We start from the raw sequence: 18304 nt of genomic DNA on the forward strand, positions 1-18304 counted from the left end.
TTCCCTGGATCAACGCCCTATCAAGGAATCTAGTGTATATACCCTGTAAGAAAGATAAGGAGATCCAGCTCAACGAAATAGTGAAAAATCCATAGTTTATTTCACTTAAAATATAGTGAAAGGACAAAACATCAGCATACAAAAAAATATTTTAAAACCAAGGTCATGATTAAGGGTGCTTAGTCACCGGAAACGCGTTGACCTTGGTTTTAAAATATTTTTTTGTATGCTGATGTTTTGTCCTTTCACTATATTTTAAGTGAAATAAACTATGGATTTTTCACTATTTCGTTGAGCTGGATCTCCTTCTCTTTCTTGTTCGTCTACGCCCTGACACAGCGGTTCCGTGCTCCGAGCTCTTGGGAATGTCGGTATGGTGAGCTGGATTTTGTTTTTTCCTATATACCCTGTAACATTATACTTTTCCAGAAGGGTATCTAGTCCCATCTTAAATTTAAGTAATGAATCACTCATTACAACATCATACGGCAGAGAGTTCCATAGTCTCACTGCTCTTACAGTAAAGAATCCGCGTCTGTTATTATGCTTAAACCTTTTTTCCTCCAAACGCAGAGGATGCCCCCTTGTCCCGGTTTCAGGTCTATGATTAATTAGATCATCAGAAAGGTCTTTGTACTGTCCCCTCATATATTTATACATTAAAATAAGATCACCCCTTAGTCTTCATTTTTCCAAACTAAATAGCCTCAAGTGTAATAACCTATCTTGGTATTGCAGACCCCCCAGTCCTCTAATAACCTTGGTCGCTCTTCTCTGCACCTGCTCCAGTTCAGCTATGTCTTTCTTATACACCGGAGACCAGAACTGTGCACAGTATTCTAAGTGTGGTCGAACTAGTGACTTGTATAGAGGTAAAATTATGTTCTCCTCATGAGCATCTATGCCTCTTTTAATGCATCCCATTATTTTATTTGCCTTTGTAGCAGCTGACTGACACTGGCCACTGAATATGAGTTTGTCATCCACCCATACTCCCAGGTCTTTTTCATTGACGGTTTTGCCCAGAGATTTAGAATTAAGCACATAATTATACATCTTATTACTTCTACCCAAGTGCATGACCTTACATTTATCCCCATTAAAGCTCATTTGCCATTTATCAGCCCAAGCTTCTAGTTTACATAAATAAAGGTAGGTTCCTGTAGATAGGAAATGGTTATGATTAGGATTAACCCAGTGGGAGGGCACTAGTGCTGATAAGGAGGGGGGCACTTCCTGGTTTGTGGGAGTTCAGTGTCAGCCAATGAAGTGTGGAGGAGAGTTCAGGTTCAGGTGGGGTGGTGAGTTGCTAGGGGCAGCATGTGCCAAATATTCATGGCAGTAGGCAGCCAAATGGAGATCCCTGATGGACATTTCAACAGGCACCATGGAGCTGGCTTGGCCTTCCAACATCACAAGGTCGGTGGACATGAAGTTTCATGAGGGGCAGGTTGTTGGTCCCTGATGCACTGCTGGAGTGGACAACGAATTTCTGGAGCTGATGGAGTCAGTGGGTTTGACGGTAGTCCAGAATGAACATGTGGCAGAACAGAAGAGGAGTAGTGCTAAGGAAGAAGGAAGTCTGCATTGTTTTGCACTTTGCCAGCTGAACCTATTTGATGAACCTGGTCTGTTTATTAAAAGTTTGACTGTTTCAAAGAACCCGGTGTCCCATTCATTGAGTGCGGTGGTGGCTCCTGAGGACGGAAGCCTTCAGGCAGCGGAGGCCTGTGTGCACCCCACACCCTACAACACAGTAGGACTGGGGCACCCATTGTCTGTAATGTGCCAGATCACAACTGGACAGCAACTCGGTTGCGACAACCGCACTTTACAGCTGTACTACAGTACATCATAGACTTTACATAGAAATACATGCAGCCGCACGCTCCGGTCCCGATTGCCGGCGGCAGTGCCGGGGGTTGAGGCTAGAGACTCGCACGAGTTTCTCACATTGCAGTTGCAAGTGTGACACCAGTCTTACACACATACACATATAATATCTGATGTCCCACATTCAGGTTTGTTTAGTGCAAGAGTCTGTATAACTGTGCCATCTTTCATGTAGATCGATTGACACTGAAACAAGACCTCACACTGACAGGACGACCCTGATCTGTATGAAGACTTAGTCCTGCAATAATTCACACCATACTTCAGATTGAACAGGCTGTGGACACAATAGAGGATCCTTCCCTAGACATACCAATAGGTGAGCAGCGCCCTGCTACTTCTTCTCCTTGCCCCCTGCATTATGCTGAGAGCTAACAACATACTTATAAGTTACAGAAATGCAATGATGACTCTTTTCCATCCTGCCCATCTCCAGCAGGAAGAAGCAGCGCCAGGCGCACTGTTTGATGTCACTTTAACTGACATGGCTTTCACACAGTGTGCAGTGTGGGCATGTCTGCACCATTCTGATGCAATTGGAGTGGAACATTTACACATTTAAAAATGTACAATAGCAACCCCCTGTCAGCCGTAAACAGATGCTTGGAGACAGGCCTGAGGAGCCTCTGCCCCTGTGCTCCCCAGCCCAGTCCGCCCCTAGTGGTTGGGTGACTAAGAGGGCAAGTCATCTAATAACATGCTTTCCTAGTCACTTCAGGAAAGTTCTGTGACTTCCAAATGAAACAGACACAACTTCCGAAACCGGCAGAGATCTCCGGAGTGGCCTGTGTGTTAGTTGTCATGTTCCCACCTCTGTACAGGGGGAATCTCAAACCACCTCCGCTGCGGTCTCCCATTCTTCTCCAGCTGCAGTGGAGTCTGCTCAGTGGAAACGTCGGTCCCAGCATCTAGCTCAGGCTGATACTGGACGACTGGTTACTACTGCCTTTCCAGGCTCTGTCCTTGTAGCCAGCAATGTTCAGCAGCGAGCAGATCTTTCTGGGACTAAGTCCTGCTTTTCCTTTACTGAGCATGCCCACGGGACAACCTCCCATTGGAGGTCGGGGGTCACATGCTCAGGTCCTGTTGTGGCCCCTATTGGACCATCTGGAAAGTCTTGTAGCACTGCCGCTATAAAAGGTTCACATGGCCGCTTGGCCATGCGCTAGTGTACACTTGTAAACTTGTGTGTGTTGACGTGTGAAAGTCGCTCATTAATTATCCCCTCACTTGTGTATGAATGCTCATGTAAGGTGGATGATTGCGATCTAGTGCCCGACTGGCTATCAGCACGTGACACACAAAACAGCCTCAAAGTGCTGTGACCGCCAGTGCGGCGCTGTGCGCTTTCACAGCGTTTTCCTTGCTCAAGCCTGGGTGGTTAGTGGCATCCGCCAGAGCGGCACCGCACGCACTCCCGTGCATTTAAATTATTATTTCAGTTATGCTGACACCCTAGTTGCGGTGTTGAGCGCAAGAGGTCTAGTTGTAATCTGAGGCCGGAGTCACACATGCGAGAAACACGTCCGTGTCTCGCATGTGATAAGCAAGCTTTTGCGCCAGCACTTCGGAGCGGAGCGTGCGGTTGCATAGCAACACATGGAGCCACACGCTCCGCTCCCAAGTGCCGGCGCCAGAGCTTGCTTTTCACATGCGAGACACGGACGTGTTTCTCGCATGTGTAACTCCGGCCTAATCCTGAGTCTAGGGATAGAGTTCTGTGACTTCTTACCTGCGCTCTTTGTGCGGTACCGCGGCCCTGTGACGTAACAGGATTTGCTTTCTTCATACTGGGTGAAGTTATCCCGTGTGTGAACCCATATTGTACCGCCATATATTCCGTCATTACTTAGCAGCAGGCTCCATCTCTGCACGGTGGACCCCGGGCTGCGAACGCATCTTACTCTATCTTTCTACTTATTTTGTGCGTTCTGCTAGCCCTAACACTGTGTTGGCACCATAGCGATGTGGGGGGCAATGCAAAAGGTAAATATGCTTCTATTTATTATTTTAACATCATACATGATTACAAAATACATATTTTATTGTTGGACAACCTCTTTAACCCCTTCATGACCCAGCCTATTTTGACCTTAAAGACCTTGCCGTTTTTTGCAATTCTGACCAGTGTCTCTTTATGAGGTAATAACTCAGGAACGCTTCAACGGATCCTAGCGGTTCTGAGATTGTTTTTTCGTGACATATTGGGCTTCATGTTAGTGGTAAATTTAGGTCAATAAATTCTGCGTTTATTTGTGATAAAAACGGAAATTTGGCGAAAATTTTGAAAATTTCGCAATTTTCACATTTTGAATTTTTATTCTGTTAAACCAGAGAGATATGTGACACAAAATAGTTAATAAATAACATTTCCCACATGTTTACTTTACATCAGCACAATTTTGGAAACAAAATTTTTTTTTGTTAGGAAGTTATAAGGGTTAAAATTTGACCAGCGATTTGTCATTTTTACAACGAAATTTACAAAACCATTTTTTTTAGGGACCACCTCACATTTGAAGTCAGTTTGAGGGGTCTATATGGCTGAAAATACCCAAAAGTGACACCATTCTAAAAACTGCACCCCTCAAGGTACTCAAAACCACATTCAAGAAGTTTATTAACCCTTCAGGTGCTTCACAGCAGCAGAAGCAACATGGAAGGAAAAATGAACATTTAACTTTTTAGTCACAAAAATTATCTTTTAGCAACAATTTTTTTATTTTCCCAATGGTAAAAGGAGAATCTGAACCACGAAAGTTGTTGTGCAATTTGTCCTGAGTACGCTGATACCTCATATGTGGGGGTAAACCACTGTTTGGGCGCACGGCAGGGCTTGGAAGGGAAGGAGCGCCATTTGACTTTTTGAATCAAAAATTGGCTCCACTCTTTAGCGGACACCATGTCACGTTTGGAGACCCCCCTTTTCCCAAAAAATTGGAGCTCCCCCACAATTGACCCCATTTTGGAAACTAGACGCCCCAAGGAACTTATCTAGATGCATAGTGAGCACTTTGAACCCCCAGGTGCTTCACAAATTGATCCGTAAAAATGAAAAAGTACTTTTTTTTCACAAAAAAATTCTTTTTGCCTCAATTTGTCCATTTTCACATGGGCAACAGGATAAAATGGATCATAAAATGTGTTGGGCAATTTCTCCTGAGTACGCCGATACCTCATATGTGGGTGTAAACCACTGTTTGGGCACATGGTAAGGCTCGGAAGGGAAGGAGCGCCATTTGACTTTTTGAATGAAAAATTATTTCCATCGTTAGCGGACACCATGTCGCGTTTGGAGAGCTCCTGTGTGCCTAAACATTGGCGCTCCCCCACAAGTGACCCCATTTTGGAAACTAGACCCCCCAAGGAACTTATTTAGATGCCTAGTGAGCACTTTAAACCCTCAGGTGCTTCACAAATTGATCTGTAAAAATGAAAAAGTACTTTTTTTTCACAAAAAAATTCTTTTCGCCTCAATTTTTTCATTTTCACATGGGCAGTAGGATAAAATGGATCATAAAATTTGTTGGACAATTTCTCCCGAGTACGCCGATACCTCATATGTGGGGGTAAACCACTGTTTGGGCACACGGCAGGGCTCGGAAGGGAAGGCGCGCCATTTGACTTTTTGAATGGAAAATTAGCTCCAATTGTTAGCGGACACCATGTCGCGTTTGGAGAGCCCCTGTGTGCCTATGCATTGGAGCTCCCCCACAAGTGACCCCATTTTGGAAACTAGACCCCCCAAGGAACTTATCTAGATGCATATTGAGCACTTTAAACCCCCAGGTGCTTCACAGAAGTTTATAACGCAGAGCCATGAAAATAAAAAATAATTTTTCTTTCCTCAAAAATGATTTTTTAGCCTGGAATTTCCTATTTTGCCAAGGATAATAGGAGAAATTGGACCCCAAATATTGTTGTCCAGTTTGTCCTGAGTACGCTGATACCCCATATGTGGGGGTAAACCACTGTTTGGGCGCACGGCAGGGCTCGGAAGGGATGGCACGCCATTTGGCTTTTTAAATGGAAAATTAGCTCCAATCATTAGCGGACACCATGTCACGTTTGGAGAGCCCCTGTGTGCCTAAACATTGGAGATCCCCCAGAAATGACCCCATTTTGGAGAAATTGGATCCCAAAAGTTGTTGTCCAGTTTCTCCTGAGTACGCTGATACCCCATGTGTGGGGGTAAACCACTGTTTGGGCACACGTCGGGGCTCAGAAGGGAAGTAGTGACTTTTGAAATGCAGACTTTGATGGAATGGTCTGCGGGCATCACATTGCGTTTGCAGAGCCCCTGGTGTGCCTAAACAGTAGAAACCCCCCACAAGTGACCCCATTTTAGAAACTAGACCCCCCAAGGAACTTATCTAGATATGTGGTGAGCACTTTGAACCCCCAAGTGCTTCACAGACGTTTACAACGCAGAGCCGTGAAAATAAAAAATCATTTTTCTTTCCTCAAAAATGATGTTTTAGCAAGCATTTCTTTATTTTCACAAGTGTAACAGGAGAAATTGGACCCCAGTAATTGTTGCGCAGTTTGTCCTGAGTATGCTGGTACCCCATATGTGGGGGTAAACCACTGTTTGGGTGCACGTCGGGGCTCGGAAGTGAGGGAGCACCATTTGACTTTTTGAATACAAGATTGGCTGGAATTAATGGTGGCGCCATGTTGCGTTTGGAGACCCCCTGATGTGCCTAAACAGTGGAAACCCCTCAATTCTAACTCCAACACACCCCTAACCCTTATCCCAACTGTAGCCGTAACCCTAATCACAACCCTAACCCCAACACACCCGTAACCCCAACACATCCCTAACCCTAACCACAACCCTAATTCCAACCCAACCCTAGCCCTAAGGCTATGTGCCAACGTTGCGGATTCGTATGAGATTTTTCAGCACCATTTTTGAAAAATCCGCGGGTAAAAGGCACTGCGTTTTACCTGCGGATTTACCGCGGATTGCCAGTGTTTTTTGTCCGGATTTCACCTGCGGATTCCTATTGAGGAACAGGTGTAAAACGCTGCGGAATCCGCACAAAGAATTGACATGCTGCAGAAAATACAACGCAGCGTTCCCGCGCGGTATTTTCCGCACCATGGGCACAGCGGATTTGGCTTTCCATATGTTTACATGGAACTGTAAACCTGATGGAACACTGCTGCGGATCCGCAGCCAAATCCGCATCGTGTGCACATAGCCTAATTCTAAAGGTATGTGCACACGCTGCGGAAAACGCTGCGGATCCGCAGCAGTTTCCCATGAGTTTACAGTTCAATGCAAACCTACGGGAAACAAAAATCGCTGTACACATGCTGCGGAAAAACTGCACGGAAACGCAGCGGTTTACATTCCGCAGCATGTCACTTCTTTCTGCGGATTCCGCAGCGGTTTTACAACTGCTCAAATAGAAAATCGCTGTTGTAAAACCGCAGTGAAATGCGCAGAAAAAACATGGGAAATCCGCCATAAATCCGCAGCGGTTTAGCACTGCGGATTTATCAAATCCGCAGCGGAAAAATCCGCAGAGGAACAGAATACGTGTGCACATACCGAAACCCTAACCCTACCCCTAACCCTACCCCTAACCCTAACCCTACCCCTAACCCTAACCCTACCCCTAACCCTAACCCTACCCCTAACCCTAACCCTACCCCTAACCCTACCCCTAACCCTACCCCTAACCCTACCCCTAACCCTACCCCTAACCCTAACCCTAGTTCTTACCCCAACCTTAGTGGGAAAAAAAAAATATTTTTTTTATTGTCCCTACCTATGGGGGTGACAAAGGTGGGGGGGGTCATTTACATTTTTTTTTATTTTGATCACTGAGATATAACCTATCTCAGTGATCAAAATTCACTCTGGAACAAATCTGCCGGCCGGCAGATTCGGCGGGCGCACTGCAGATGCGCCCGCCATTTTGGAAGATGGCGGCGCCCAGGAAAGAAGACGGACGGTCCCCAGGAGGCCAGGTAAGTATAAGGGGGGGGAGATCAGGGCACGGGGGGGCGTCGGAGCACGGGGGGGTGTGGACCGGAACACGGGGGGGTGGATTGGAGCACGGAGTGGGGGATCGCTGTGCGGGCGGGTGGATCGGAGCACCGGGGGGGGGGATCGCTGTGCGGGGGGGAGGATCGCTGTGTGGGGGGGGGATCGGAGTGCGGGGGGGTTTGATTGGAGCACGGGGGGAGCGGGCAGGAGGACGGGGGAGCGGAGCACAGGACCGAGGGGAGCAGACCGCAGATCGGGGGGCTGGGGGGGCGATCGGAGGGGTGGAGTGGGTGCACATTAGTGTGTCCAGCCATGGCCGATGATATTGCAGCATCGGCCATGGCTGGATTGTAATATTTCACCATTTTTTTAGGTGAAATATTACAAATCGCTCTGATTGGCAGTTTCACTTTCAACAGCCAATCAGAGCGATCGTAGCCACGGGGGGGTGAAGCCACCTTCCCTGGGCTGTACTACCACTCCCCCTGTCCCTGCAGATCGGGTGAAATGGGAGTTAACCCTTTCACCCGATCTGCAGGGACGCGATCTTTCCATGACGCATATGCTGCGTCATGGGTCGGAATGGCACCGACTTTCATGACGCAGCGTATGCATCAAAGGTCGGGAAGGGGTTAAAGCTAATGATGATTATTAGGCTACTTTCACACTTCCGTCGGTACGGGGCCGTCGCAAACCGTCGGCCCGACGTACCGACAGACGTTGTGCAAAATAGTGCACAACGTGGGCAGTGGATGCTGTTTTCAGACGCATCCGCTGCCCATTATGAGTTGCGGGGAGGCGGAGTTTCGGCTGCGCATGCGCAGTCGAAAATGGCAGACGCGTCGCACAAAAAAACTTTGAATTGAACTTTTTTTGTGATGACGGTCCACCAATTACCGACGCATCCAGTGCACAACATATGGAACGTGTGTCCATACGTCGCGATGCGTCAGTAATACAAGTCTATGTGCAAAAAACGCATCCTGCGGGCAACTTTGCAAGATGCTTTTTTTGCACAGAACGATGCATTGCAATATCTTTATAAAGACGGAAGTGTGAAAGTAGCCTTAGATAGATTTTTATAACACAGACATAAATACACTGAAGTGCAACACAACAGTTCAGCCTCTTGCTCTATTCATTTCTTATCTTATTTTGGAGACTTTTCAAAAAAGGAAAATCATTAACTCATATAATGAATGGTGTGCTAAAGTATCTTAGTGCTGGTTTTATAGAATCCAGGGAGGTAATGGGGAATGCACACTTACAAACATTTAAAATCTGGATATTTAAGCCAACGCCTGAATGCCTCGCCACACACTGCCTAAACTGAAGCAGAATGGATGCCGACAATGAAAAATTTCCAGTTGGGGAGGTGTGATGAAAAGAAAACCTGAAGCACCTAATTTAACAACTTTTATATGTTTGGTTCCATTATTAATCCTTCTAAAAATGTTTGAAAACTTTAGCAAATGATTTGCTTTCTCCACATGCACAGCAGCACCACTTTTGTCTATGAAATGTTTAGCAGCTCCAACTTTTCACTGCCACAATGCAGGACAACCTTGCAGAGTGAACTTCCTTCTACAGGAGCATTCCACTCCTAGCCCGTGCCTTTCTACATTGCAGGAGGTGGCGTGGTCCTGAAGATTCACAGTTTGGATCAGCGGCATGGTTGACTGATCAAAACTGTGCACTTTCCAATGTTGCAAGAAGAGCTAACTTTGCCTTTGTATAAGGGCGGAGGCTTGTCGGATCCAGTGACCCAACGAGATTTAGAGAAAAATGAGTAAGATGCGAAACAACTAGCGACATTCTCCTGCGTAGGTAACCTGCCACAAAGGTGGCTATCCTGCCGCTTATCTGCAGGGTAGCCCGTAACCTATGCAATGAGCTGTACAAAAAGGAATTCAAAATCCCTGTCGCTGAGAGCTAAAGATTTTTAAAGAGAAGTAAATTGCAAAGTTGCTTGTTTTAGCAAGCACATTGCAATTTTAACCACTCAATAACTTGGGACAACCCCTTTATAACATGGGGTTACTGTATGAAATCAGTCCGAATTTTTCATTATTCATTTACTTTATCTTATATTGATCAGTATTAAATTTATGTATTTAAGTATGCCTTTACATATTCTGCAAAGCTCTTATAAAAACTTACAACATTTAGATACCGTAATATAACAAAATGCAACATATGACTTTATAATGTAAGGTATAATATATAGTATTACCTGTTTAGAAGCCGTTCTTCTTTTTGCAGTGTCAAAGTTAAGATAATTGCATGAAATGGGTCAGGAAACCACCTGCCAATTTAACACTTCCTTAGAATACTCACGAAAGTAACCATTTATGGCTTTGTGCCTTAAATTTCAGTTGTTTTGCATTCTCAAATTTAACATGCAATCTAGTAAAATTATAGCTACAGATATTCAGTTTTAGTTTGTGATATTACGAGATTTACTAATATAAGTCCCTTAACTCAAACCACCAGACACAAGTTTATTACATGGATCTTGTGATGTATTCTGCAATTTTTTACAAATATCCTTTTAAAACATTCAGTTTTGTATTCTATTTTTAGAGGTTTTCAATACGTCGCGTAGAGAGCAAAATGTAAAGTGATGTTCTACATCTACACTTACAAACATGTTGAAAAGAACCAAAATAGTAAGAAAGTATATCGATTTTTGATTAAAGCTATGTTATGGTATTTAACACATTCTATCTCCTGAATTGAATCCTGAATGTATCCAGCCACGGCTAGTCATCTTAGCAAGCTTATGTTATGGTATATAGCTAGTTCAACTTACTCTGCTGGTCCCCTTATGCTGTGAGGTCATGTAACTTTTTTCAATGTTGTTTATGATCTATGTAGGCCTGGACAGTTGTTTATCTGTTCACTAGAGTTGAGCGAAACGGATCGGACAAATTCAAATGTCGCTGACTTTCGGCAAGGTCGGGTTTCGTGAAACCCGACACGATCCTAGTGTGGGATCGGCCATGAGGTCGGCGATCTTCGCGCCAAAAACGTGTTTCGTATGACGCTTTCAGCGCCATTTCTCATCCAATGAAGGAGGACACAGAGTGTGGGCAGCGTGATGACATAGGTCTCGGACCCCACCATCTTGGAGAAGGGCATGACAGTGATTGGCTTGCTTTCTGCGGCGTCACAGGGGCTATAAAGGGGCGTGCACGCTGACCGCCATCTTACTTCTGCCGATCTTAGCATAGGGAGAGGTTGCTGCAGCTTCATCATAAGAAGGGATATAGTTAGGGAGGGAAGATTAACCCTGAAACTGCTTGTGCTGTAGCGATTTCCACTGTCCAACACCACCTTTTCTTTGCAGGGACAGTGGAGTTTATTTTTTTTGTGCATCAGTTCTGTAGCTTATTAGGCTACACAAAAAAAAAAAAGGGGAGAAGCCAGCGCTGCTTGTGGTCAGAACGCAATTTGAAAAGTGCAAATGCACATATTAATTTCTGACTGTATATGAAAATGAGATATTTAGCAAACAATTGATCAATTCTTTGAGCCACACCGCCACGTCTTTTCAAATTGCGTTCTGACCACAAGCAGCGCTGGCTTCTCCCCTTTCGTATTGTATTGGTTTGTGGCTGACCACCACTGTTGCCGTGCGCGCTTGGGTCATTTACGCCATTCTTTCTGTTTTCATCGTGATTGATCTAGGCTGCTGTACACACTTACAGCAGCCTTGCCCTGCCCGGGCTCTGTTTTAATTAGTGCACCTGTGCCTGGGCCTGTCTCTCTCTTTTGCCATGGTGCTGGTTAGGCATTGTGGAGGTCAGATCTGAAATGTCCATGCTTGGACCTGGTCGACTGTTATTGTCGCATACCCTTTCTGGCGCCATGGGAGTGATTCGGAAAAGCTACAGGTACGGTTTGCATTTAATAGGGTCCCGCTTTTAACACACTTAGGAGGCCGTAATGGCACAGTGAGTAAAACATAAAAAAACGTACAGCGGGACTAACGTGGTCTTTCTCCTAACATATTAAGGAGGCCGTAATGGCACAGCGAATATAAAAAACGTAGAGCAGGACTGCCCCAAGAGATTGCCGTGACGTGGCGGGTTGGCTCAAAGAATTGATCAATTGTTTGCTAAATATCTCATTTTGATATACAGTCAGAAATTAATATGTGCATTTGCACTTTTCAAATTGCGTTCTGACCACAAGCAGCGCTGGCTTCTCCCCTTTTGTGTAGCTTATTAGGCTGCCCTATAAGGCTCCCTGATAGCTGCATTGCTGTTTATACACCACTGTGCAAACCAACTGCTTTTTCAAAAGCAAAAATCCTGTTGCTCCTTTCTGCACAGTTCTCTTGTTTCTTTGTCCACACTTTTGTGTGCAGCAGTCCTTTTTATTGCTGCCATACTTGTCCTGAGATCATTGTAGGGAGATTGAAATTGTACTACAGCCCTTGTATTTTTTGATATATCTTCCAGCCACGTTCTGCCACTTACATTGTGTAGTGTAAAACACTGGGCCTGAGTTTTGTTGCAGCCTCCCCCCCAAAAAAGGGAGATTGAAATTGGCACTAAGTGGATCTACGTCACAGTTCTGTTAGTTTGTCATACATCTTCCAACCACGTTCTGCCACTTACATTGTGTAGTGTAATAGTTTGGGCCTGAGATTTGTTGCAGTCTCCCCCAAATAAAAGGGAGATTTAAATTGGCACTAAGTGGATCTACGTCACAGTTCTGTTAGTTTGTCGTACATCTTCCAGCCACGTTCTGCCACTTACATTGTGTAGTGTAATACACTGGGCCTGAGTTTTGTTGCAGTCTCCCCCAAATAAAAGGGAGATTTAAATTGGCACTAAGTGGATCTACGTCACAGTTCTGTTAGTTTGTCGTACATCTTCCAGCCACGTTCTGCCACTTACATTGTGCAGTGTAATACACTGGGCCTGAGTTTTGTTGCAGTCTCCCCCCCAAAAAAGGGAGATTTAAATTGGCACTAAGTGGATCTACGTCACAGTTCTGTTAGTTTATCGTACATCTTCCAGCCACATTCTGCCACTTACATTGTGTAGTGTAATACACTGGGCCTGAGTTTTGTTGCAGTCTCCCCCCCAAAAAAGGGAGATTTAAATTGGCACTAAGTGGATCTATGTCACAGTTCTGTTAGTTTATCGTACATCTTCCAGCCACATTCTGCCACTTACATTGTGTAGTGTAATACACTGGGCCTGAGTTTTGTTGCAGTCTCCCCCCCAAAAAAGGGAGATTTAAATTGGCACTAAGTGGATCTACGTCACAGTTCTGTTAGTTTGTCGTACATCTTCCAGCCACGTTCTGCCACTTATATTGTGTAGTGTAATACACTGGGCCTGAGTTTTGTTGCAGTCTCCCCCAAATAAAAGGGAGATTTATATTGGCACTAAGTGGATCTATGTCACAGTTCTGTTAGTTTGTCGTACATCTTCCAGCCACGTTCTGCCACTTACATTGTGTAGTGTAATACACTGGGCCTGAGTTTTGTTGCAGTCTCCCCCCAAAAAAGGGAGATTTAAATTGGCACTAAGTGGATCTACGTCACAGTTCTGTTAGTTTGTCGTACATCTTCCAGCCACGTTCTGCCACTTACATTGTGTAGTGTAATACACTACGCCTGAGTTTTGTTGCAGTCTCTCCCCCCCCCCCAAAAAAAGGGAGATTTAAATTCTCCACAAGTTTATATACACCTTCTACTTTGTTTAACAGTATCATATAACGGTTGTTATTTTGGTTACATTTTCCCAAAAAATGAGGAAGTCTGGTGGAAGAGGCCGTGGGCGGTCATTGCCAGCTGGTACTGATGGTGGTAGTGGTGGAGCATCTGGTGGTAGTGGGAAAAGCAAAATAGCACCAAAGGCTCGAGGTGTTGAGCCAGCGTCATCGTCTGGCTACACAAGGCCTCGAAGGCTCCCTTATCTGGGAGTAGGAAAACAGGTTTTAAAGCCACAGCAGCAGGAAAAAGTTTTGGCTTTCCTTGCTGACTCAGCCTCTAGCTCTTTCGCCTCCTCTTCAGAAAGTTCAAAATCTAAAAGCAGCGCGTCGTCAGTGGATGCTCCTAGTCAGGAACAAGTCGCTTCCTTGTGTCCTTCACCCAAACCAAAAGTGAAGGATGCGGCAGGCGACACTACAGTTTACTCCATGGAGCTCTTTACACATACCGTGCCAGGGTTAGAAAGGGAAATAGTTAACAGGTCATTACAAGATGATTCGGACATGGAGTGCACAGATGCACAGCCACAGCTAGATTATTATGCTGTTCCATTGACTCAGACAACTACATTGCCCTCACAGTGTACTGAGCCAGAATCTGACCCTGATGAGACTATGGTGCCCCGTCCCGAACGCTATAGCACCTTACACAGTGACACAGAGGAAGGTGCACATGACATTGAAGAGGAGGTGATAGATGACCCAGTTATTGACCCAGATTGGCAGCCATTGGGGGAACAGGGTGCCGCTGGCAGTAGCTCTGAAGCGGAGGAGGATGATCCGCAGCAGGCATCTACATTGCAACAGATTTCATCTGGCAGGCCCGTATCTGCCAAAAACGTTTGACAAAACCAAAAACACTTTTAGGACAGGGTGGCCAACTGGTGAAAGGAGAACAGCGTGCAATGCCTGAAAAGGTATTCGATAGTAGGAAGAGTGCAGTGTGGGAATTTTTTAACAAAGATCCGAATGATCAGCACAAAGTTATCTGTAAGAAATGCTCAAAGACCTTTAGCAGAGGGAAGAATGTCCAAAATTTAAATACAACGTGCATGTGTAGACCAAACTTCCAGTACCATTGGTGCACCTGCTCAGAATGAAGGTAGTCCGCAACGCTACATTGCTTCCCTCACAGTAAGCCCACCGATTAGGACACCACCAGCTGCAAATGTGGAGGTATCGTCGCAAGGCCAAAGCAGTCACGGAATCACAAGGTTATTGGTAGGAAACACTGTATGTAGGGCAACATCGAGAATACCATCAACAACCCCCTCTCAATCTTCCATGTCCACCACCACCCCCGCTAGTTCCACCATATGCAGCTCTCCAGTCCATCTCACCCTACAAGAGGCTCTCACTAGGAAAAGAAAGTACTCATCCTGTCATCCGCGTACACAAGGTTTGAATGCCCACATTGCTAGACTAATCTCGTTAGAGATGATGCCCTACCGGTTGGTTGAAAGCAAAGCTTTCAAAGCCCTGATGGCCTACGCAGTACCACACTATGACCTACCCAGTCAACACTTCTTTGCGAGAAAAGCCATCCCAGCCCTCCACCAGCATGTCAAAGACCGCATTGTCCATGCACTGAGGCAATCAGTCAGTAGAAAGGTGCACCTCATAACAGATGCATGGACCAGTAGGCATGGCCAGGGACGTTACGTGTCCATCACGACACACTGGGTTAATGTGGTGGATGCAGAATCCACAGGGGACAGCCATAGTGGGAAAGTTCTGCCTAGCCCACGGTCTAGGAAACAGTTTGCTGTAGGCGTTCGCCACCCCACCTCCTCCTCCTCCTCCTCCAGAAGTGAAAACTCATCCACAGAGCGCAGTCGCATGACGACTCCATTCGCAGCTGCCATTGTTGCACACGAGGTGTCCCATTATGGAACAGCTAGTGGTAAGCGTCAGCAGGCTGTGCTACAAATGAAGTGTTTGGGCAACAACAGACACACCGCGGAAGTACTGGCTGAGTACTTGCAGCAAGAAACTCAGTCATGGCTGGGCAGTGTACATCTTGAGGCAGGCAAGGTAGTCAATGATAACGGAAGGAATTTTATAGCTGCCATAGACCTTTCAGAACTGAAACACATTCCTTGCCTGGCTCACACCTTGAACCTGGTGGTGCAGTGCTTCCTGAAAAATTATCCGGAGTTACCAGCCCTACTCTTGAAGGTGCGAAGACTTTGCTCGCACATCCGCCGGTCGCCCGTACACTCCAGCCGTATGCAGAACCATCAGCGATCGCTGAATCTTCCCCAGTACCGCCTAATAATCGACGTTGCAACAAGGTGGAACTCCACACTGCACATGCTTCAGAGGCTGTGCCAACAGAGGCATGCTGTCATTTATTTGTGCGAGGATACACATACACGGGCAGGCAGTTGGATGGCAGACATGGAGTTGTCTGGTGTGCAGTGGTCAAAGTTCCAAGACCTCTGTCAAGTACTTCAGTGTTTTGAGGAATGCACATGGCTGGTAAGTGCAAACGACACCATCATAAGCATGAGCATCCCACTAATGCGTCTGCTGATGCAAAGTTTGACGCACATCAAGGAGCAGGCGTCTGCAGCCGAGGAGGAGGGAAGCCTTGATGACAGTCAGCCATTGTCAGGTCAGGGAACTCTCCTGGACGAGGTGGCAGACGAAGAGGAGGAGGAGGATGATGGGGATGAATATTTATTGGAGGAGGATGCCTCCCATGGGGCAATAGAAACTGGTGGCGTTGCCAGGTCAGGTACAAGGTTTTTGCGGGCCACAAGTGATGTTGATTTGCAAGAAAGTGCTCCTCAACCCAGCACAAGCAGTGAATTGACACCTGGAACATTGGCCCACATGGCAGAATATGCCTTGCGCATCCTAAAAAGGGACCCCCGCATTATCAAAATGATGACGATTACTGGTTGGCCTGCCTCCTGGATCCACGATACAAAGGAAAATTACAAAATATCATGCCACATGAGAACCTTGAGCAAATATTGTCTACCAAACAAGCCACTCTTGTAGACCGTTTGGTTCAGGCATTCCCAGCACACAGAGGCCGGTGATGGTTCTTACACGAGCTGTAGGGGGCAACATGGCAGAGGTGTTAGAGGTGCACAAATCCGAAGTGGCGTTGGACAGAGGAGTTTTATGACAAGGTTGTGGAGTGATTTCGCAATGACCGCAGACATGACAGGTACTGCTTCATCAATTCAAAGTGACAGGAGACAGCATTTGTCCAGCATGGTTACGAACTATTTTTCCTCCCTTATCGATGTTCTCCCTCACAGGTCATTCCCCTTTGATTACTGGGCATCTAAAATAGACACCTGGCCTGAATTGGCAGAATATGCATTACAGGAGCTCGCTTGCCCAGCTGCTAGTGTGCTATCAGAAAGAGTCTTCAGTAGTGTTGAGCATTCCGATACCGCAAGTATCGGGTATCGGCCGATATTTGCGGTATCGGAATTCCGATACCGAATTCCGATACTTCCCGCGTATCGGATACCGGAATCGGAAGTTCCCAGAATTCAAACTGAACGCAGCAGCCAATGAGGAATGAATGGAAGTGTGGGCACATCCTGTTTAGCATGGTGGGCAAGGCTTTGATTGGCTGCTGAAATGATGTCACTCTGCACTATAAAAAACGCTGCCGCCATTTTGCGCTCACTCTGCTGTGATTTCAGTTAGGGACAGGACGCTGTGTTCTATCTGAGGGCCAGTTGAGATAGCTAATTGCTTTATTTTCCTTTCCCAAGGCTAATTTAGCAAAACGCTGTGTGTTCTTCACTGTTCACCTTGCTCTTGCCTTGCAGCGCTGTTTTAACAGCGTTCTGCAAGGTCTCTGTGTGTGTGTGTGTGTGCAGCTCACTCTGTAGTCTGTGTGCAGCCATATACCCGGTTGTATTCAGCTCAGGGGGGGTTCACACTGCCTCACACAGTTGTCCTTTTTTGCTCATAGTGCAGCCTGCTGCACATTTTTTCTCAAATTTCCTATTAGTGTCTTTCCACCCGTCTCCAGCTAAATTGTGGAAAAACACTACATAGGATAACCTAGAGGGGGGTTTTTGGGCCTTGCAGCGCCGTTTACGGCTGTCTGCACGGTCTCCGTGTGAGCCCAGCTCGCCCTGTAGTCTGTGTGCAGCCATAGCCGGTTGGATTCAGCTCAGGGTTCGTTACTGCCTCATACCTTGAAAAAAATTTCCCTTTTTTTCAAATAGTGCAGCCTGTTTAAAATTTAAAAAAAAAAATCCTATTAGTGTTTTTCCACCCATCTCCAGCTAAATTGTGGAAAAACACTACATGGAAGTGCATTTGAACAGCAAGGTTGATTGCTGTTGAGGGGAACTAGAAAAAAAAAATAAATCTATAAATCTTCAGCAGAGCGAGTGTGAGCGAGCTGAGTGTGAGCTGAGCGCAAGTGTGGACGGCGGTAAGTGTGACTTGTGATTCAGTGAAGAGGTATTTGGAAAGCCTTTAACAAATACCTGTGTGAATTGGTGTGAGTTGCTGAATTGGGGGTAGCTATATTCATAAGGGTTAACTTAGGGTGGGGGCTCATAGTTAAGGGTTTATAAGGGGCAGCTGTTTGGGGCTCAAGTCCTTTTTGGAAGTGCATTTGAACAGCAAGGTTGATTGCTGTTGAGGGGAACTAGAAAAAAAAAATCTATAAATCTTCAGCAGAGCGAGTGTGAG

General features: G+C 45.9%; 1 protein-coding gene across 2 annotated transcripts in view; it reads right to left on the bottom strand.

The window, feature by feature from the left end:
* Positions 1-10169, bottom strand: part of CCR6 (C-C motif chemokine receptor 6) — a 293164-nt gene extending 282995 nt beyond the window's left edge. For both annotated transcript variants that reach the window (XM_069769454.1, XM_069769455.1), the window contains exon 1: positions 10128-10169. The gene's annotated coding sequence lies outside the window, so the exon portion shown is untranslated. The remainder of the gene's footprint in view (positions 1-10127) is intronic.
* Between the last annotated feature and the right edge of the window lie 8135 nt (positions 10170-18304).

The sequence above is a fragment of the Ranitomeya imitator genome, chromosome 5 (assembly GCF_032444005.1).
Source record: "Ranitomeya imitator isolate aRanImi1 chromosome 5, aRanImi1.pri, whole genome shotgun sequence".
In the NCBI taxonomy this organism is placed as follows: domain Eukaryota; kingdom Metazoa; phylum Chordata; class Amphibia; order Anura; family Dendrobatidae; genus Ranitomeya; species Ranitomeya imitator.